At 37.4% G+C, this 22,318-nt stretch overlaps 1 protein-coding gene across 10 annotated transcripts in view; it reads right to left on the bottom strand.

Moving 5' to 3' along the window:
• LCLAT1 (lysocardiolipin acyltransferase 1) overlaps positions 1 to 22,318 on the bottom strand; it is a 187,595-nt gene that overhangs the window by 11,947 nt on the left and 153,330 nt on the right. Inside the window, exons 7-8 of one of the 10 annotated variants that reach the window (XR_004257184.1) lie at positions 12,207 to 12,374; positions 8,551 to 10,148 (exon numbers count right to left, since the gene is read on the bottom strand). The exons of 8 other annotated variants lie outside the window; for them this stretch is intronic. The gene's annotated coding sequence lies outside the window, so the exon portion shown is untranslated. Of the gene's footprint in view, positions 1 to 8,550; positions 10,149 to 12,206; positions 12,375 to 22,318 lie in introns of those variants that run through there. One more of the 10 variants, XR_004257183.1, reaches the window with a different exon arrangement.

The raw sequence follows: 22,318 nt of genomic DNA, 5'->3' as shown, positions 1-22,318 counted from the left end.
TGGCCCTTCAGCATCCTGAATATTTCCTTTGGGAGAGATACTAAGTGTGGTGTAGCGCATGCTGTGGTTTATTCTCTTTCAGTCTACTCTCCCATAGCATAGAATCAAAGCCTTTAGGATACTGACCTGAGCTAACCATGGCAACCCTGTATCCCTTACTGAGAATGGTTCGGGAATAAGTTAACCACTCAATTCAGGACAATGAGATATGAGAGGAGTATGTCTAGGGCTTGTTGTCTTGCTCCCAAGAGAAAGCCCTAAGAAAACCACAATCAAAATGAAGCTGACATAGTTGGGTGCCAAATTCTAACCTTTAAACATACTCTATTGCTAAAGCTGTGGGTATGTCAATGCATTTCCTTATCTTTCAACCTGGTTTGAATCAGGTTTTTGGCTATAAGCAGTTAAAGTACTCTAACTGATACAGTATCAACTGGTGAAAGTTAATCATCAATTACAACTTACAAGAGAAACACTGGCATTTTCTATTCTTGAACAGGCTATTTCCTTTGACTGTTATATTTATCTTTTACTGTTACCATAACAGCATGCAAATCTCTGACTGAGGCATATGTGGACCCTAAGGAAGCATTTCTCCAGTATTGTCTTGAAGATTCATACTTTATTTAAAAGTACATTTTGGCTCATATGAGGTCAAGTCCAATTTAGGTGACTCAATGCCATTCATCCTAAAAAGCCAATTCTGAGAAATAGACTATTCTCAAGTGAAGAGTCAGAGTTTGTAACAAACCACAGATAGTCCTACATGTGGGCCTTCAAGATTATTTGAAAAAAAGTAGAAAACTAAATGTTTTCTCTGTGCTTCGTATTTATATATAAAAGTAATTTTATATTAGCATTATCACTTTTTTCATTTGATACTTTATTTCTCTGAATTACTTCAAAAAAACATTTCCCTTATTACAAAAGGCAATATAAATTACGATAGATTAATAAAGAAAATGCAGGTTAAGTCTATAGAAGAAAAAAAACTGGAATCATCCAAACTGATTTAATTTAGTATACATCCTTCCATTTGGTTTTTTCTCCCTAAAGTATAGGGGATATTTATACATATCAAACACCTATAGAAATGGATATTGTTAAAGATAATTGTATCCACAAAATTCCTGTGTTGATCCCTTAACCCCCAATGTGACTATACTTGGAGATAAGCCTTTAAAGAGCTAAGTAAGATTAAATGAGGCAAAAAAGGTGAGGCCCTGATCCAGTATAACTGATGTCTTCCTAACAAGAGGAGAGAATACCAGGAACATTCATGTCCATATCATGTGAGGGCACAGTGAGAAAGTGGCCATCTGCGAGCCATAAGGGAGAGTCTTCAGGAAAAACTGACCCTGCAAGCGTATGATCTTGGTCTTCTAGCCTCCAGAACAGTGAGGAAATAAATTGCTTTTGTTTAAGTCAGTCCATCTCAGTCTGTGTTATTTTGTTATGGCTGCTTTTAGCAGACAAATACATACATAACATATGCCTTGAAAAAACTAAAGATCTAGAAATGGAACCATAACTGTAATACTGTTGTGTAATTTATTTTTCCTGAATCTTTCCACTGATGCCGTTAAAGACTTTCTAAAACATGTTATAGATGCACAACATTTGATTATATAGATATCACATTTAAAAAAGTTTTCATATTTCTAACTTGTTTCCACAAAAATGACGTTTAAATAGATATCTTCATAACTAACAAGAATATGAACACCTTAACTAAATAGGATATGAACACCTTAACAGGCTTTAGCTACATAACAGAAACTGACCAGAAATGTCAATTTAAATGCACACTAGTAAAATAGTGCTTTCCTTTTCACACTTTTACTAATGCTTGGTATTTTAATTTTTAGAAAATTGCCCAAGTATATCTTTTTTTTTTTTTTTTTTTGAGATGGAGTTTTGCTCTTGTCACCCAGGCTGGAGTGCAATGGTATGATCTTGGCTCACTGCAGCCTCCTCCTCCCGAGTTCAAGCAATTCTCCTGCGTCAGCCCCCCGAGTGGCTGGGATTACAGATATCTGCCACCACGACTGGCTAATTTTGTATTTTTAATAAAGACGGGGTTTCACCATGTTGGCCAGGCTGGTCTTGAACTCCCGACCTCAGGCGATCTACCAGCCTGGGCCTCATAAAGCTGGGATAACGGGTGAACCACCACACTCTGCCTCATTTTGTATTTTTATGTTTGTGATGAGAAAAAACAAGTTTATGGAAAAAACACAGTGGTAATATAATTTACCTGTTTCGAAAATTCAGTTATTTGTCATCTTATGACTTTGCAAGAGTTCTTTACCCCCTACCATATATATAGTAAATGTTTTCTATATACTAATTTTGCCATCTGGCCACTCTGTTGGATTTGCTCCTCTGTAAATGCCACTTCATTTTCTTTATTCATTTTCTCTAAGTTTTTGTCTCCATCTAGTCAATTTGCAAAGTCCCTTCTTTATCACAGATTATTAATCCTCTGTACACTGTATTGCAAGTACTTTTAAAAATCCATTATTTATCCATTGACTTCATGGCATCTTTTCCAACATGTGTGTATGTCTAGTCAAGATAATTTCTCTGTTATAGCTTCTGGATTCCTAGTCTTGTCTGTCAGTCCCCAAATTATATATGTATCCTATATTTCTCTGAAAGATGAAATACAATTTTTTTCTTTTAGTTTTATAATCTAGCTTTACTGTCTTTCAAATAGACATCAGTTTTTCAAGCATCCTTTATTAACTAACTCCTATCTTTGTGTATTGAAATACCAACTTGGTATTTCAATTATGGTACCAATCTCCTTTCCTCTTGTATTAAAATACCAACTTGGTCATTTATTAATTCTCACATATACAGATATCTAGTTTCCCTTCTCTCTTCTGCTCCACTGATCTGAGAGTATTCCTGCTTCAAGACCACACTGTTTTCCTTAGTGACTCAATATCTGGTAAAGCAAGCAAGGCTTTCTATTCTTTTTCAAATTATACTTGGCTTCTCCTGGGAAACTGTTTTGCAATACAAAATGAAGAGCATTTAATTCAATTCCAAAACAAATACCTTATACTCCTTCCAAAAAATCTGTCCTGCAACTGCATTTGCATTATTTTTACATAAAAATTTTGGAAGAATTGGCAATTTTACATTGTCTTCTCATCCAAGAAAATGGTATGCTTTTTCTTTCCATCTGCTTAAATCTTGTATCTTCTAATAAATTTTGGTTTTCTTCACTATACTTCTGTGACTTAAAAAAACTGATTCCTAAACAATTTCATAATTTTTGTTACATACTTGTTAATAGAACATGTGTTTCTATTTCTGCTTTTTGGCAATCACTGCTAGAATAGAGAAAAATCTAGTTGTGTGTGTGTATGTGTGTGTGTGCGCGTGTGCGTGTGTAGCCAACTTACAATTTTTTTTATTAATTGTAATTGAACTTTCACTAGACTTTTTGACCTTATAGATTGCAGCAAAAGCAGTTTTGTGGTCAATTTTCCAGTCTTTTGGTAGTTTTATTGCTTTCATTAACGTTTACTTACATTTTTGAATTTAACCAAAATGTCAGTTTTAAAATGAGATATTTAGCATATGTGATGCTTAGTGCTGAGTTTTGGTAAAACCATATTAAAGTAGTTAAATTCTATTTTATTTTCCTAGTTATTATGAGGAATGGCTTGACTTTATAAAATATCTTTTCAGCATCTAAGAATAGAATTTTTTAAAAAAGAAAATATTAGTCAGACACCTGTATGAACCAAAGTCTTAGTTAAAAGGAAGAAAAGAAATAAATGCAAAGAGAAATTGGAAAATAATAAAATTATGGTGTAGGTTTCACTACTTCTACCATAACTGAACAACTCCAGCAGATAAAAGCTAAATAAAGGAGCTGAATAACTATTGATAAATTTGGCTTAATAGAATTATACAAACCTGTGAGAAAATATTTTAAATGGTCCATTTTAAGGCGTGATAAATCTAAGTACTGGCATCCAGCCTATGAACGTTAACAAACCGCAAGGCTCATGCACCTAGAGGGTCACAATAAGCAAACAAAGTAAAGGAGGGGTTAGCCTATAAGAGAGAAGAAAGTTTCAATATTGGGAAATTGAAACTTAAGTGGTCCAGGGTATAACCTTATAAGGGGGATAATGAAACTTACGGGATGTCAAGGCTGTAAGCCCATAGTACTCGACCACTGAGGAACTGAGGGAGGGACTTGTGTGCTAGGAGATAAATTATCAGCTATAGCTACCCTGGGTGTACCTGCCCACTAGACACCCGATCTTAACAAGACCGCTATTAAAAGTCTCACTTTCGCTGTTCTTCATGCCTCTTAAGTCCATTCTTTGGGTTTGGATGGGTGACCGTGTTTCTCACAGACCCATTTGACACTCAAAAATATTTTAAAGGTGTTAGTAACCACAAAAATTTATAAAAATCTGATAACTTAGCTAGTGGCAAGAAAATTTAAACCCATTTTGTAAATACTGAGATCTTATGATGCACAGTCTCACATCAAGATTCCATAAAAATAAATAATAATATTCTTTTTTTGAAAAAAAAGTTTAGATAACCCATGGATAAAAGATAAAATCAAAAGGAAAATTATGAATTCTCTAAAAAGGAATGAAAAAGAATCTATAGGATACAGTGAAGACTGTACTAAAAAGAAAAATTTATGAACTTACATGCTTCATTATTAAAGAGAAAAGCTGTAAATGAGAAACTACTCATATTGAAAATTAGAGGGAGAAAAAAGAATACAAATGGAGAGAAAAGAAAATTACTGAAGATAAAAAGCAGTACTTAATAAAGCTAAAAAGCAGTTAATGCAGAAGTTAGTTATTTGATAAGATGAATAAGATACTTAAACCCTATGGATCTGATTGAGAGAAAAAAAGCATACTTAAAATTACATATAGTAAAAGAAACGAAAATACAGAAGAGCTTAAAGGATTATGAAAACATGAATCTACATGTGATAAAATCACAAAGACTTGTATACAACACATATACATGTATAAATTCATGTATTCATAATCCTTTAAATTCATATGCTGCTTTTGTTTTCATTATCATTTTAGAGCATTCAAACTTCAATGTGAAAACAAGAACAGTAACAAAGTGTACTTTATCTTACAGTTGGGCCCAACAAATTTGTTTACAAGTTGCCAAAACCCCTGCAAATGAAACAATAAAGGCCTAAAAGAAGCATGGGCATGTGCATAATCTACTAATTTGCTGGTCTTTGAAATAAATGAGACTAGAGACAGCACATTATTATAGTTCCTATGCTCTGATGTTAGGATTGAAGATGATTAATGATGCAGGTGGCTATTACTATTTATTGAGTGCCTCCGATGTGCCAGGCATTATTCATGCAAAAAATTATCTACAGAGCATTCACTGTGCCAGTCACTGCTGTAGTCATCTGGGGTACATGGGTGAAGAAAAAAGAAAATTCTTGCCCCTATAGAGTTTATCAGTGCATACGGTCACTTTTAAGTATCATAAGACCCCTTGAGAGATTATCTCTTTTATAGTTGCAGAAACTGAGCCACAGAGAAGTCACTTTTTGAATATCACAGTTAGTGGTCAGTTCTGTGTGACTCTAAAGCCTTTCCACTATGCTACTCTACTTTCTAAAAATGGCATACTAAGAACAGGACCTACAGAGTCAGACTGACCTGGTTTTGTACTCATCAAAACTATAGCTGACTGTTTAAATTACATATACTTATAAATCTAGAAAATATATAATACAGACTAACCCTGTAAAATTATGTACCAATAAAAAGTCTAGTGTTATTAACCTCCCTACCATCTTTCTGTGTGTTTTTGCATGTAACAGAGTTCACTACAATTTCTTTCTTTTCTCCATTGAGAGGAAAAGTAAATTTGGCTGAAGATGGGATATTATCAGTGAGGTAGTGGGCAAGTTGCTGTCTTCAGGAGTAAGACAACTAGAGAGGAGAAGGTGAATGTCTTTGGCAGTTTTGTCTTTTCCATGGCCCTGGTTGTAATATCTCCCATTTCGTTTCTAACTGAGCTTATTTGGATCTTCTCTCTTCATCTTTGCAAATGACCACCTTTTTGTTTCATTTACCTTTTGTATTTTGTGTTTGTTTCAATTTCATTTAGTTCTGCTCTGATCTCAGTTATTTCTTCTGCTGGGTTTGGGTTTGGTTCTTGTTTCTCTAGTTCTTTGAGATGTGACCTTAGATTGTCTGTGCTCTTTCAGACTTTTTGATATAGGTATTTAATGCTATGAACTTTCCTCTTAGCACTGCTTTTGCTGTATCCCAGAGGTTTTGATAGGTTACACTATTATCATTCAGTTCAAATAATTTTCTAATTTCTAGCTTCATTTCCTTGTTGACCTGACAATCATTCTGGAGTAGGTTATTTAACATCCATGTATTTGCATGGTTTTGAGGGTTCCTTTTGGAGTGGATTTTCAATTTTATTCTGCTGTGGTCTGAGAAAGTACTTGATATAATTTCGATGTTCTCAAATTTATTGAGATTTGTTTTGTGACCTATCATATGGTCTATCTGGGAGAATGTTTCAGGTGCCGATGAATAGAATGTATATTCTGCAATTGTTGGGTAGAATGTTCTGTAAATATGTTAAGTCCATTGTTTCTTTGTTGACTTTCTGTCTTGATTACCTGTATACTGCTCTCGGTGGAGTAAAGAAGTCCCCCACTATTAATGTGTTGTCATTATCTCATTCTTAGGCCTAGTTTTACAAATTTGGGAGCTCCAACGTTAGATGCATATATATTTAGGATTGCGATAGTTTCCTGTTGGACTCATCCTTTTATCATTATATAATTAATGTCCCTCATTGTCTTTTTTTAAACTGCTGTTGCTGTTTAGTCTGATACAGAAACAGCTACTCCTGCTAACTTTTGGTGTCGATTTGCATGGAATACCTTTTCTACCCCTTTACTGTATGTTTATGTGAGTCCTCAGATGTTAGGTGAGTCTCTGGAAGACAGCCGATACTTGACTGGTAAATTCTTATCTATTCTGCCATTCTGTATCTTTTTTTTTTTTTGAGAATGAGTCTTGCTGTGTCACTAGGCTGGAGTGCAGTGGTGAGATCTCAGCTCAGTGCAACCTTCGCCTCTTGGGTTCAAGCGATTCTTCCGACTCAGCCACCGAGTAGCTGGGATTACAGGCATGCACCATCACACCCAGGTAACTTGTGTATTTTTAGTAGAGACGGGGTTTCACCATGTTGGCCAGGATATTCCCAATCTCCTGACCTCGTGATCTGCTCACTTTGCAGGGATTACAGGTGTGAGCCACTGTGCCCACCTCTGTATCTTTTAAATGGGGCATTTAGGCCATTTACATTCAATGTTAGTATTGAGATATGAAGCACTATTCTAGTCATTGTGCTAGTTGTTGCCTGAATACCTTGTTTTTTTATCATTGTCTTACTATTTTATAGGTCCTGTGAGATTTATGCTTTAAGGAGGTTCTATTTTGGTGTATTTTGAGGATTGTTTTTTCAAGATTTAGAGCTTCTTTTAGCTGTTCTTGTGGTGCTGGCTTGGTAGTGGCGAATTCTCTCAGCATCTGTTTGTCTGAAAAAGATTATATCTTTCCTTTAGTTTATGAAGCTTAGTTTAGCTGGATAGAAAACTGTTGGCTGGTAATTGTTTTAAGGAGGCTAAAGATGGGACCCCAATCCCTTTTAGTTTGTAGCATTTCTGGTGAGAAATCTGCTGTTAATCTGGTAAGTTTTCCTTTACAGGCTGGTTACCTGATGCATTTGCCTCTCAGCTCTTAAGAGTCTTTCCTTCATTTTGACTTTAGATAACCTGGGCAGATCACGAATTCAGGAGATTGAGATTATCCTGGCCAACATGATGAAACTCGGTCTCTACTAAAAATACAAAAGTTACCTGGGTGTGGTGGTGCATGCCTGTAATCCCAGCTACTCGGTGGCTCAGGCAGGAGAATTGCTCGAACCCAGGAGGTGGAGGCTGCAGTGAGCTGAGATCGCGCCACTGCACTCCAGCTTGGTGACAGAGTGAGATTCTGTCTCAAAAAAAAAAAAAAAAAAAAGAAAAAAAGACACAGAATAGGCGATGATCTTTTTGGAATGCATTTCCCAGGTGTTCTCTGAGCTTTCTGTATTTGGATGTCTAGATATCTAGCAAGGCCAGGTAAGTTTTCCTTGATTATTCCCACATATATGTTTTCCAAACTTGAAAATTTCTCTTCTTCCTTGGGAACACCAATTTTTCTTAGGTTTTGTTGCTTAACATAACCCCAAACTTCTTGGAGGCTTTGTTTGTTTTTGTTCATTCTTCTTCCTCTGCCTTTGTTGGATTGGGTTAATTCAAAAGCTTTGTCTTAGAGCACTAACGTTCTTTCTTCTATTTATTGGTCCTGTTTGATTCTATTGCTAAGACTTTCCAGTGCCCTTTGCATTTCTCTAAGTGTCTCCTTCATTTCCAGAAGTTGATTTTTTTTTTAATCTATTTCTCTGGATATTTTCCTGTCCATATCCTGTAACACTTAAAAAATTTCTTCAAGTTGGTATTCACCTTTGTCTGGTGCCTTCTTGAATAGCTTAATAGTCGACCTTCTGAATTCTTTTTCTGGCAACTCAGAGATTTCACTTTCATTTGGATTCATTACTGGTGAGGTAAAGTAATCTTTTGGGGCTGTTAAAGAACCTTGTTTTGTCTATTACCAGAAGTTTTTCTGTTCCTTCTCATTTGGATACACTATGCCAGAGGGGACACTGGGGGCTCAAGAGCTGCTGTTCAGATTCTTCTGTCCCATAGGGTGCTCCCTTGATGAGGTGCTCTCCCCCTTCCCCTAGAGATGAGGCTTCCAGAGAGTTGAACTGCAGTAACTATTTCTTTTCTGGGCATAGCCACCCAGCAGGGCTACCAGGCTTCCAGGCTTCCAGATGGTTACTGGGGAGTGTTTGCAAACAGTCATGTGATGTAATCCATTTTCAGGTCTCTCAGCTGTGGATATCAGCACCTGCTCTGGTGGAGGTATCAGGAGGAATATGAAGTGGAGTTTGTGAGGGTCCTTAGTTGTAGTTTTGTTTAGTGTGCTGGTTTTGTGGGTTGGCCTCCAGTCAGGAGGTGGTGCTTTCAAGAGAGCATCAGCTGTGGTAGTATAGGGAGGATACAAGTTTGCCTTAGGGTTGCCTGGATAAGTATTTGGGTTTCTCAGGTGGTAGGCTGGACCACAGAGCTCTCAAGAGATTATGTCCTTTGTCTTCAGCTATCAGGGCAGGCAAAGACAGACCATCGGGTCGAGTAGGGCTAGGCATGTCTGAGCTCAAGCTCTCCTTGGGCAGGGCTTACTGTGGCTGCTGTGGGGGATGGTTCTCAGGCCAATTAAGTTATGTTCCCAGATTGATTATGGCTGCCTCTGCTGTGTCACACGGGGTTCGCCAGGGAACAGTGACAGACCTTACCCAGCTCCCATGCAGCCTGAAAGGCCGGTCTCACTCTTGCCATGTTTCCTCAATAGCTCTAAGTTCATTTCCAGGTAGCCAGTGAGCGAGGCGGAGAACTTGCCGCAGGCTATAAACCTCCCCACTGAGAAAGCAAGCAGGGCTTTCAGGTTTTATATCTCTCAGCCTGCCGAGCTCATATTCATATCTGCACTCCCTGTTTGCCCCCTTCACCAGATTCTGTCCAGAAAACTTCATGTTCCATCAAAGCTGTTACAAAGTTCAGCTGGAAGAATCCTTCTCCCTTTGGTCTTTCCCGAATTCCACTGGCAGCCCTCCCCAAGGACCCCTGAGAGATAAAGTCAGAAATGGTTTCCTTGGGAACAAGAGTGCCACAGGGCTCTCCCCACTGCTTCCTCTCTCCCTGTATTTTTCTTGTTTCTCTTAAATTCATTTCAGCTCCAGGTAAGGTCAAATCCTTCTCCCATGATCTAAACCTTCAGGTTCCCCAATGAGGATGTGTGTTTGGGGTGGATGTTTCCCTTCTCACACTTTGGTCACTCAAAGTTTTTTGGCTGCCTCACAGAGCCTGCAGTGGCAAGCTGCTTCCTTCAAAGGGTCTATGGATTCTCTCAGCTTTCCTGGTATGTTCCTGCAGTATTTCTTGGATCAAAAGTCCATGATGTGAGTCTCTACAGGCTACTCTGTCCATCCGAATGGGAGATGCGAGTTAGTTCTGCCTCCTATCTGCCATTTTCCCCCCGTCCCTTCTTATAAGGGCACTAATCTTTTTCATGAGTGGCTCCATTCTTGTAAGTTAATTTCCAAAGGCCCCACCTTCTAATAAATATGTCACAATGGACACTGAGGCTTCAATATATGAATTTTGGGGGAACACAAACATTCACTCCACAGCAACATCAAAACAGTCATTGTAGTAGTAACTTTCTGTTTAAATTCAGTTAGAACAAGAGAGTCAACATCTGGATGAGTAGTTACTGATCCTAAAATTTAAGTAGGGAGAATAACAATATACGAGGGGTAAATAAGTATTTTTAGTGGGTTGAACAGTGTTCCACCAAAATACTTGGTCACCAGAACTTCAGAATGTAACCTTATTTGGAAATAGGATTGTAGCGGATTTAAGGTAAGGATTGAGATGAGATCATAGTGGATTCAGGTGTCCTCTAAATCCAACGAAAATGTCGTTATAAGAAAGAGAAATATAGTGAAGACACAGGAAAAGATTGGAGTTATGCAGTAATAAGGTAAGGTAAGGTATCCCAGGAGTTGCCAGAAGTTGGAAAAGTCAAGGAAGGATTCTCCCCTAGAGCCGTGGGAGAAGTTCGTGGACCTGTCAGCATCTTAATTTTGAACTTCTAGTCTCCAGAACTACAAGAACATGAACTTTTTTATTGTTTTAAGCCACTAAGTTTTGTGGTAATATTTTATGGCAGTCTAGAAATGAATACAGTATCCATTAAGAAATTTTGAATGCATTTTTTTTGTAGTCTGATTTTGGGAAAGAAAATTTCTTAAGTTTTATTGTAGTTTTGAATTACAAAGTGGTATATCTTGAGAAGAAGGAAGCATGATCACCCAACTATTAGAAATAGCTATATATAAAAAGGAGAGAGTTAATTTTCTAAATCTGTCTGAACATGTGAACTGCAGATTCCTATGGAAAATAGGTTCCTATGGAGCTGTCATTTTACAGCAGTTACCACAAACTACAGAGATCTGTTCCTGAGTTAAGGAAGAGAGGCTATGACAGTAGTTTTCAAACTCTAGTAAACTAAGAATACTTGGGGAATTGAAAATGAAGAGTTCTGGGCTTCGTTCCCAAAGACTCTTCTTTAGTTTGTATGGCTGAGATAAGGCAATCTATATTTTAGCAAGCACTCCAAGAGATTATGATCAGATACAGGGTCTGTAAAGGCCGCCCTGGAGAAAAACAAACTGGGTAAGCAGAGAGGACCATGGGAAGTTGTATTCAAGAGCTGGGTTCTGGAATCAGATAAAACCCTAGGTTTTTTGCTGAATTACACTCCTTGCTGATGTGTAGCCCTGAGAAACATACATAACCTTGGGGAGGATTAACTGAGATTATCCTTAGTTTAAGTGATCAAGGAATGTTGCCTACTAAAATTATTTTTAAATTTAAGGCAAAAATTATTTTAATTCACAGGATAGAGTGAATTAGCAATAACAGTTAACTATCCTAATTTGTCCTCATATAGTAGGAGATTTGTCTAGGATATTGAAAACAGTTTATTCCCACTTTGGAACCAGGGAGAGAAATCTTGCTAGATATGAGTTTGGGTAACTCTGGGACAGCAAAAGGGCATGAAATGACTAAGGATTGGGTGGAAAAACTTAACGGAAGAAGGCAAAGAATAAGCTCTGTCAATATTGCCATTTTGCCTAAAGAACCTGGTGGTTTCTAAGTTTAGCACTGAAAATGAATTCTTGCTGCATTTGGCATGCTCATCTTATTAATGACAAAGTTATGTACCCGGGCTGGATTGAATAGCGGCCTTCCTGACCTCTATTTCAGCCCAGTTTCTCACTTAATCCCAGACCTTTATACATAAGGAAAATAACCAGAAACTCTCTTAAAAGTAGGTGCATGAGTAAAGTATATTTTTTATTAGCACTAGAATATCTTGTAAAGTTTCATATTTGTAAAAACCTTCATCAGTGAGCTAAGACAGAAAGTGAAAGAGGGAAGAAATGCAGACACCTTACAGTGGTTTACTGACTAAGGCCAGGGTGAACTGGAAAGCAGATCTGGTGGTCTGGAGCCTGAATCCAAAAGAGAACACTACGGCCTCAGTGTTATAGCCATGTGGGGAAGCAAGTTTCTTATTACTATCTTTTCAACATCAGTATTCACTCAGCTGGGCTATAATTAGTAGTGGAATTTTTATCTAGTTCCGGTGTTTATAAGTAGTATATAAAGATATAAGGTTAATGTATAATCAAAACCAGTGGTTCTCAACCTTTTTCCTACGCCTAGAAGGGAAGGGCTTGACCGCAGAGGTACATGAGAGAACCTTTAGGGGTGATAGACATGTTTCATATTTTGACTGTGGGTAGATATGTGGCTCTACACATTTAACAAAACACATCTAACTGTACACTTAAAATGAGTATATTTTACAGCAAGTAAATTCTACCTCTAAAAGCTGTTTTTTTTTTTTTTTTTAAGGCTTCTCAAATATTTGCCTTAAAAAAGTTTAACTGATACAATACCACAAAATCTGTAATATGTGCTATAGTCTAAATAGAGCTTTCTAAAAAGCTGCTTGGATTCTTGTCAAACCAATATGTTAGAAAACGTTATTCAGTGTTGGAAACAAATTTATTCACATGTATGATTTCAATTTTTTTGCTATTAGCATTTTATTTGAAACAAGATGTTTTGCTATTCATTCAAATAAGCATTAACATATCCCACAAGCGTCTCATTGTTTTGCATCATTTTTCCTTTCCTGGTTAATGCATGATATAATTCCCTAACTAAGGGATCACTTTTAAAGTGCAAGCTAACATTTAAAAATTTCTAGAATGTTAATTTCCTTCAGGGTCACAAATAATAACTACCATGTTTTCCTGCTACTATCTAGAAAGGAAAAAGGGTGCACCAGCATACTTCTGAAGCAGTTACAAATAATTCAATTAGAATTGACAGAGATAAGAATAAAAATATTAGAAGAAAAGTGAAAGACAATGTGTCTTGTAATATCTTAGAAGCATATAGTGCTAATTTATTAGATTACCACAGTAGTAGCAGGGCTTCAGGTCTATCAAACAAAACAAACACATACACACACTCTTGCACCTTCAATTCCTCCTGTAAAACTCTGAGCAAACATTACAATGACAGTGTGGCACCTAACCTGTTTAGTTCAGATTTGAAGGATGTATTTTTGCTTTTAATCAATACTATGATACAGAAACTCAACACATTTGGAAACTGGTTTAAATACCCATTGCAACTTGCTCCTGCTAACTACTCCCTCTACCACCAACCAAAATACAACAACAAAAAAAACCCTTCACTTATCATTGCAATTCAACAGCAACATTCCCTATCAGCTGTGCACATGGTGTGACAGCTTGTGTCCAAATCACCTTTAAGTAGCTTCTAATTACTCATGCACAGTGCCTATAGATGAGACTGGCCTGGGTAGAACTGTGAAGGCTAACTCGGTGGAGACCACAACTCTCCCTCTGTCTGGTGCCCTCTACCCATTTCCAAGGTAGGGAAGGGGCTCATTTCAATCCCCTGCACAAGCTGATCAATTCACAGATTATACTGTAATGTGAACAGATGTCATAAATCTTGATCATTCAATCAGTCTTAAGGCATAATCGGTAAGTAATCTGATTCAGTATTCTTGAAGTATTTTTTGCAGTATATAATGTATTTTTCCCAGATAAATTCTTTACCACAGACCCAGAAAGTGCAAAAGCCAAACTAGATTTGAATGCCCAGTTCCTAAGGTTTTATTTCCTTTCACTTTACATATTTACATAGTCTTATGGCTAAAAGCTTTTTGATGTGAGGTGTCCTTTTTCTCCCAGAAATTTATTTGAGCCTGTTAGGCACATGTTTGGATAGAAGTATTAAAGTTTTTTGGCTGGGAATGAAGGCTAGTGGGAGTCCTTGGTAAATTCCTGAACACTGGCCAAAAGCAGCCCCTCAACATGCATATTTCCTTAGTCCATTCTGTGTCCCAATTGCTTGGATTTGAGGACTTTGACTTTGCTTTTCTCAAAAACTTCAATAACTTCCTCACTATCCTTCATTCTCAGCCTATTTCACTGAGAAAATCAATCACAAGAAACTTGAACAAACTCATACCACCCTATCAACTCTCCTACTGTGTGAGTTCATACACTGCCTTCTTTTCTTTATAAGGATGATCTGTCCACGCACAAATTTAGGGCCAATTCCTCCATCTATGTCCTCTATCTCACCTGCTCTTGCCTACTCAGAACAGAGCCCCTGCAATTCCCCTTTGTCAGTGACTCCTGTCTTGCCCATCAATATATTGTAACTTCTCCCACCATTCCCTTTTGGCTTACCTCTCCTTCCAGTGACCACTCATTTCTGTGCTCACTTAAACAGCCAAACTTCCTGAGCTGTCTATACTCACTGTCTTCAATCCTCTTCCATTTCTCTCTTGAACCCATGCCAATTAAGCATCTTCCCTCATCACTCCACCAGAACGGTCCTCGGTGACCTTTATGTACCAAATCCAATGCCTCTCTCCCTCTTGGCTTCCTGGCCACCTTACTCTCTTGGCTTTTCCCCAACTTCACAGGCCACTCTGAAGTCTCCTTTGCAGATGGCCTGGTTCTCTGATCCCTAATACTGTACTGCCTACTATTAAATAAAGCTGGGATCTTACTCTTCTCCATCCACACTCATTCCCTAGGTGATCTCTTTCAGTCTTGCAGCTTTAAATATCATATGTGGTCATGTCTACCAAATGTGTATCTCCTGCCTCTCCTTTCTAGACTCACATATTTAACTACTCATTTTGTAACTCCTTATGGATGTCTAATAAGTAGCTCAAACTTAACATAGCTTAAACTGAACTGCTTTTTGGCCTTTCCCCCAAAACCTGTACTTCCCATAGTCTTTGTTACAGTTAAAAGGCATAATTGCCTTTCCTTCAATTCAGGCCAAGAACCTTGCAGTCACACTAGTTCCCTCTCATTTTCTTATATTCCACATCCAATCAATCAAAAAATACTATTGGTTCCACCCTAAAATATATCCAGAATCCACATTTTTTTCCACCTCACTAATTTTACCTCACCCTCCACTTCTTTCCTTGATTATTGCAAATACCTTTCTAACTGGTTTCTCTGTTTGCCCACCACCCTGACCTACAGATTTTTCTTAACATTACAGCCAGAGTAATCCTTTAATAATGTTAGTCAACATCTTTTGACCCCCTCCCCTTCACCCCTTCTCCCCAGTGGCTGCCCATCTCAGAGGGAACACCAAACTCCTCATGGTGGCCTATGTGGCAAACATTTACCTTTCTGCCCTCAATCTCTACTACTGCTCATTTGACTCGCTCTGGTCTAGCCACACTGTGTTTCTTATTCTTTAAACACACTAGGCACACTCTCATCTCAGACACTTGACTGTTTCTTCTACTATTCCCACATATTCCTCTTTTCAGGGGGGCCCTGATTACCCTACTTCAGTCTTCTCTCTTCCTTGATTTATTTTCTCTATAAGCCCCACCATCTGACATACTATACATTTTACTTATTTATTGTCTGAATTTTTGTTTATTTTATTCATTGGTGTATTCCTGTGCTGCTTCAGTGAGCTCAGGAAATACTTATATAAATTGAATAAGCAGAAAGGGGGAAACTGAGCTGAACTTCTCTCTCTCCGGGTACTTCTTGACAGAGAGCCTTAGAGCCTTCCCTAACAGCCTGCAGTAGAAAGGTGCCTTATAAGAGACTGTCGCTGTAAAGTAATTGTGATTAATGATTTCCCAGTCCACAGAAGAGAAGGCAGACAGGAATTTATGCTTCTGCTCTGGGGCATGAGACGTTCTTTGCTAAGGCTTAGATACTCTGCAGTTCTACCACTCACTATCGGTGCAATCACTGCTATATTATTATTGTTAAAGCACTGGGGTTCTTCATGAGTTGTCAGGCAAGCTGAGATAATAAAGTTTCAGAGGATAAACTGGGAAGTCAAGGTCACATGTGTGTGATGTTAACAGCAGGTCAAGGGCACTAATTGACCAACATCTGAATAGGCACAGTGCCGCAAAGACAGGCAGCTAGAGACCTCCTCAGTGAGGATAGGTGCCTTTTATAAGTTTAAAGAGCTTATGTGAGTTTGATAAGCTCCTCTCTCCCTCTCCCTTCAAGCCCTGAGATAAATGCTGTTTAGTTTATGGCATATTTGTCAATGCTAAACATATAGTACTGTTTTTAAACTGAAATTCCTTCCTTTCTAGAATGCAATCCCCTGTGCTTGCTTCATCATTTCTCTATGATGACAACAGAAACTTCATTAAACATTTTGGAATATAGCCTCTTCATTAATAGAGGTATTCCTGTAGAAGTATTTGTTTCCTACACCACTCTCAAGACTATGTCTTTAAACAGAACCACCAACCTCCTCACAGAAAGTCTTCGTTTTCTACTGTGCTATTTTTTTTCCTTTCTATCCATAGGACACATGGGAGTCCCACCAGCTTGAAAAAATCTCACAGAGCTGGCATTTCCATCAGTGCAGGCATGGCTCTGAAAACAGTAATTGCTGCCTCACAGACGTGATACTCCCATTTCTACTCTGACCTCCTCCCAGGAGAATCTCTTCTGCAAATGACCATAGTACTTGACTTGAGTTCTGTGTCATCCTTCTCCTATTAGTTCAAGAGGTCTGCTAAGCGGTTCATAAACCACTTCCCTCAGCTGACCCTGATGGGGTAAGCCCTTCTTTGCTGCTATGCCCAGAGCCCAGACCAGTTAAGAATCTTAGCCTGACTTGGCCTGTTATCCCTCAGCTTCCAGTCCCGACTTCAAGGTACCTTCTTTCTGTAAGTCTTCACCCTAGTGACTCAGGTTCCTACCATATATACCACTGTCTTCCAAGAACAGCACACATGGGGCAGAGCACAGTAAGGGGGAGAGAGAGAAAAAGAAGAGTTAACAACTCTCAGAAATCTGAAAATGAAGAGGATATGGCTGGAAATGGGACCCCAGAAAGTTCCACATGCTAGAATGCCTTTCCTTTTGCTTTCATGGCATTCTCTCACCCTCAACTGAAAGTGTGAATGTATACACACATATTCACTGTTCTCTGGGATTTCCTAAAACTGGAGCTAAATTATAATTAGGAAAATTTATACAGTTTATTTTCAGGAATTTTTGGTTGCAGGAAATTAGAATATATGTTTTGGTTTCATAGAATTAATTCATGTAGCTTTATCATGTTTACATACAGCAATGCAAACTTTCTCATATACCACATATAAAAAAAAGAAGGACAAAAAGGACAGAAGAGAAAGGCGAATGGGTCTGTTGACTACTGATGGGGGGTTGTGGGGGTGGAAACTAAAACTAAAAGAGCAGGTAGTGAAGCCAGAATTTAACAAAATAAGGGAGGAATACTGGGAAAAAGATGATCAAGTAAGAAGTTAAAAAAAACCCAAACACAATTAAACTCAGTATTTGGTATCTATTACACGGCCAGCATTAATAGAAGAAAAGCCCAAGAATGGTAAAAGGTGAGGAAATAATAACAGTTAAGTCTAAAAATTTTTTTAAAAGTTATATTCATGTCCGTGGAGGCCCTTTATTCAGAATATATACCTATGATCGACTTGTTTTTAATAACACTGAAGTTCTGGTAAAACAGAAGAGACATTAAATGTGTTGGACCAACCAGCTGGAATGAAAATTGATTCCCAAACCCAAGTAACACAAAAATGTACTAACTCTAAGCTCCAACATTTTAATATAAAACAGAATCCGTATTGTTTTTAATGACGGCCTGTTACAGCACTTGCGATACTCTTGAATTTAGCAGAGTGACATCAGATCTAGGCTTATATAACTATTCAAACAACAAGGTCTTAAATAGCTGAGAGATCTGTGAATACAAAGATGATCTTAATATTAACAATCCTCTGGTGTTAAAAACAATTTCCACCAGACCTTGATACCCAAGTGGATAAATCATATTAAATTAAATCAGTCTGTACTTAGGGAGCTATCTTAATCAGAAAAAGATTTAATGAAAAGACTTAGCTTAGATGAATACTCTAATTATTATAGGCTAATATTTGTCCACAAAAAAGAATTTGTTTGAGGATTAGACAGAGACCAGGAGAAGTCAGAAGCATCAATTCAATAATGGAATGCCTAATTAAATGATAATGAAATCCTAATTATAATGTATTGCTTTGCCCTGTATATAATTTATTTAGCACATTGCTTTTCACAGGGTTTATTAAGGAAACTAAAAAAAATGCAATTACTAAAGAAGGTAAGAGGAAGTAAGATGTGACAGAAAGTCTAATTATTAAAAAAATGCAGGGGGTATGGCTATGTTCAATTTCTACATGTAGAAACTGCATATTTGTCCTATATCCTTCAAAACTCAGTAATATCCCTTATGTGCTTAACATTAAAACATGCATTCATCACATCAAAAGTATCGATCAAGAGTTTACTAATTGCTCACTAAATCATGGTTATAATAATGTGTAAGACCTGTGCTAGCTACAGCTACCATGGGAGATTCAAAGACATGGAAGCAATCCTTGCCTTTTAGAAGTTTATAATCTAGTTTAAGTACAAGATATGAACATGTGAAAAGTTAAGTAATAACACAGGAAATGAATACAAGTTAATATAAAATTTTAAGAGAAGTGACATGAGTGTAGTAGAGAATGCGCTCTATGAGTTCAAAGAAGACAGGATCACTGTGGGCTGAAATGCCTAAACAGTTCCGCAAGCAAAAGGCTATCCTCATATGAGACATGCGTAAACTAGTTCCTTTAGATTTAGACAAAACTGGGTCTTCACTATGGAAAATACATTCTAAAAGAATCAAGTGGTTGTGGAAAAACAAGTATCAGATGTCTTTAAAGACCAATGCATCAGAATAGAGCTCAAAGCCATTCTCATCAACATATAGGAACTTAATATACGATAAAGGTAACATCACAAATCAATGGAGAGCAACAGATTAAGTACACAGTGTCGGAGAAAAATAAAACCAGATCCTCACACCAAACAACACATGTGAAGAACTGCAGATGAATAAAACTGAAATGTAAAAAATAATTATACAATTAACAAAAGAAAATGGAGACCAAGTAACAAGGAAAGTTATTAAAAACCAGACTTCAAGAGCATAGGTCGTAAGACAAAAACTTATTAATTTGATTATGCTAAGAATTTCTGTTCAATGAATATGTAATAAAATATAACGTATCTGCAAAATCTAAAATTAAACAAGAGATTATATCTAGAGCATAAGAACTAGTGCAAATTAACAAATCACTATAGTAATCCCAGTAGAACTACAGACAAGATATAAACAGGCAATGAATAAATGAAGAAACCCAGAAAGTAACAGGCCACGTGAAAATCCTTTGTAATCAGACAAAAGTAAACTAAAACATACCTATTTGACTGGCAAGGAGAGAAAGCTGGATAATACCAAGTGTTCATGGGAATGAGAGGATATAGGCACCCTTGTGCATTGCCAGTGGGCATTTAGAGGGAAGTAACTATTATGTAGTACAATTTGGAGCTGGTCAAATTAAGGTTACCAAACAGCAGTTCTACTCTTGGACATACAACCATGTGTCAACTGACAAGGATATGTTCTGAGAGATGCATCTTTAGGCAATTTTGTTGTCATGGGAACATCACAGAGCATACAGTCACAAACCTGGACAGTATAGTCTATGACACACCTAGCCTATAGGGTATGGCCTATAGCTCCTAGGCTTCAAACCTGTAGAGCACGTTACTGTACTGAATATTGTAGGCAACTGTAACATAATGCTAAGTATTCGTGTGTCTATACATAGAAAAGGTATGGTAAAATTACAGTATAAAAGATAAAAAATAGTACACCTCTATAGGGCGCTTACCATGAATGGAGTCTGCAGGACTGGAAGTTGCTCTGGGTGAGTCAGTGATGAGGGTGACTGAATGCGAAGGCTTAGGACATCACTGTACACTACTGTAGACTTTATAAACACTGTACACTTAGGCTACACTAAATTTATTTAAAAAATCAATAATCAACCATAGCTACTGTAACTTTTTTACTCAAATTCTAAATTTTTAAAATTTTTGACTCTAACACTTAGCTTAAAACATAAACCTACTGTATAGTTATACAAAAATTTTTCTATCCTGATTCCATAATCTTTTTTAATTATAAAAACTTAAAAAAATTTTTTTTTGTTAAAAACTAAGACACACACACAAGCCTAGGCCTAAACAGGGTCAGGATCATCAATATCATTGTCTTCACCTCCACAACTTGTCCCACCACAAGGTCTTTAGAGTTAAAAACAAGCATGGAGCTGTTATGTCCAATAAGAGCAATGCCACCTTCTCGAATACCTCCCGAAGGGCCTGCCTGGGGCTGTTTGACTGTTAACTTTTATTATAAGCAGAAGGAATACACTCAAATAACAATACAAAGTATAGTAACATAGTCATTTATTATCACTAAGTATTACATACTGTATATAATTTTATGTGCTACTGTTTTATACAATTGGCAGCACAGCAGTTTACATCAGCATCACCACAAACGTGATGATGTCACTAGATGACAGGAATTTTCTAGCTCTATTACGATCTTATGAGATCATCATCATATATGTGGTTTGCCACTAAAACGTCACTACATGTTGCATGACTGTATATTCCAAAGGAATTCTTACACAGGCACACAGAAGGCATCTATAAGGATATTTCCTGTGATGCTTTTGTGATGGTGGCAGTTGGAGGCTACATGCGTATATGCTTTTAGAAATCTGAATAAGTGAGATGTGGAAGGGACACAGCATGGAGAAGCTGGTAGTCAGAAGCCAAGCATTAGACAGGCTCAAAATAACACAAATGGATCTTTAAAACAAAATGTTTTAAAACAAAAGGTGACATAGGAATATAAAACAAAACCATTTCACAGTAACAAAGAAGCAAAAAAGATACACATTAAATATATCAGAATGACTGCCTATGGAAGAAGGAAGAAATGGGAGTAGTATACAGGGATAAAAGAGATCAAGTAAAAAATAAGAGAAACCATATGGAAGGAGGAAACTTTTAATCTCATAATTTTTTAATGCATATAATTTTACTTTCGAGAAGGAATCATGAGGAATTGTTAATAACTATCTTTTGGAAGAAGTATTTGATGGGATAGGAGAGGGCAGCTTTCATTTCTTTTGTTCCTTTGTGAGTTATTTTAAAGTTAGTGTGTCTTATTTTTATCATTTCTTTTTTTAACTTTTATCTTAGGTTCAGTGGTACATGTGCACATTTCTTACATAGGTAAACTCATGTCACAGGGGTTGGTTGTACAGATGACTTCATCACCCAGGTACTAAGCCTAGTACCCAATAGTTGTTTTTTCTGATCTTTTTTGTCCTCCCACCCTCTGAAAGGCACTAGTATCTGTGGTTCCCTTCTTTGTGTCCATGAGTTCTCATCATTTAGCACTCACTTAAAAGTGACAACATGCAGTACTTGGTTTTCTGTTCCTGCATTACTTTGCTAAGGAAAATGGCCTCCAGCTCCATCCATGTTCCTGTAAGAAACAGGATCTTATTCTTTTTTATGTATGCATGGTATTCCATGGTGGATATGTACAACATTTTCTTTTTTTTTAATTTTTATTTTTTTAAACAGAATCTCACTCTGTTACCCAGGCTGGAGTACAGTGGTGCGACCTCGGCTCACAGCAACCTCTGCCTCCCAGGTTCAAGCCATTCTCCTGACTCAGCCTCCCAAGCAGCTGGGACTACAGGCATGTGCCACCACACCGGCTAATTTTTGTATTTTTAGAAGACAACGTTTCACCATATTGGCCAGGCTGGTCTTGAACTCCTGACCTCAAGTGACCCACCTGCCTCGGCTTCCCAAAGTGCTGGAATTAAAGGCGTGAGCTGCCATGCCTGGCCACTACATTTTCCTTATTCAATCTGTCATTCATGGGCATTTAGGATGGTTCTACATCTTTGTTACTGTGAATGGTGCTGCAATAGACATTTGCATGCGTGTGTCTTTACGGTAGAATGTTAATCTCATAATTTTAAAAAAACCAACTCAATTATTAATAGAAATT

This window comes from Sapajus apella, unplaced genomic scaffold, assembly GCF_009761245.1.
Source record: "Sapajus apella isolate SASKATOON/1434 unplaced genomic scaffold, GSC_monkey_1.0 scaffold44, whole genome shotgun sequence".
NCBI lineage: Eukaryota > Metazoa > Chordata > Mammalia > Primates > Cebidae > Sapajus > Sapajus apella.
Note: the sequence above shows the minus strand (reverse complement) of the source record. Positions and strands in the feature narration are given on the sequence as shown.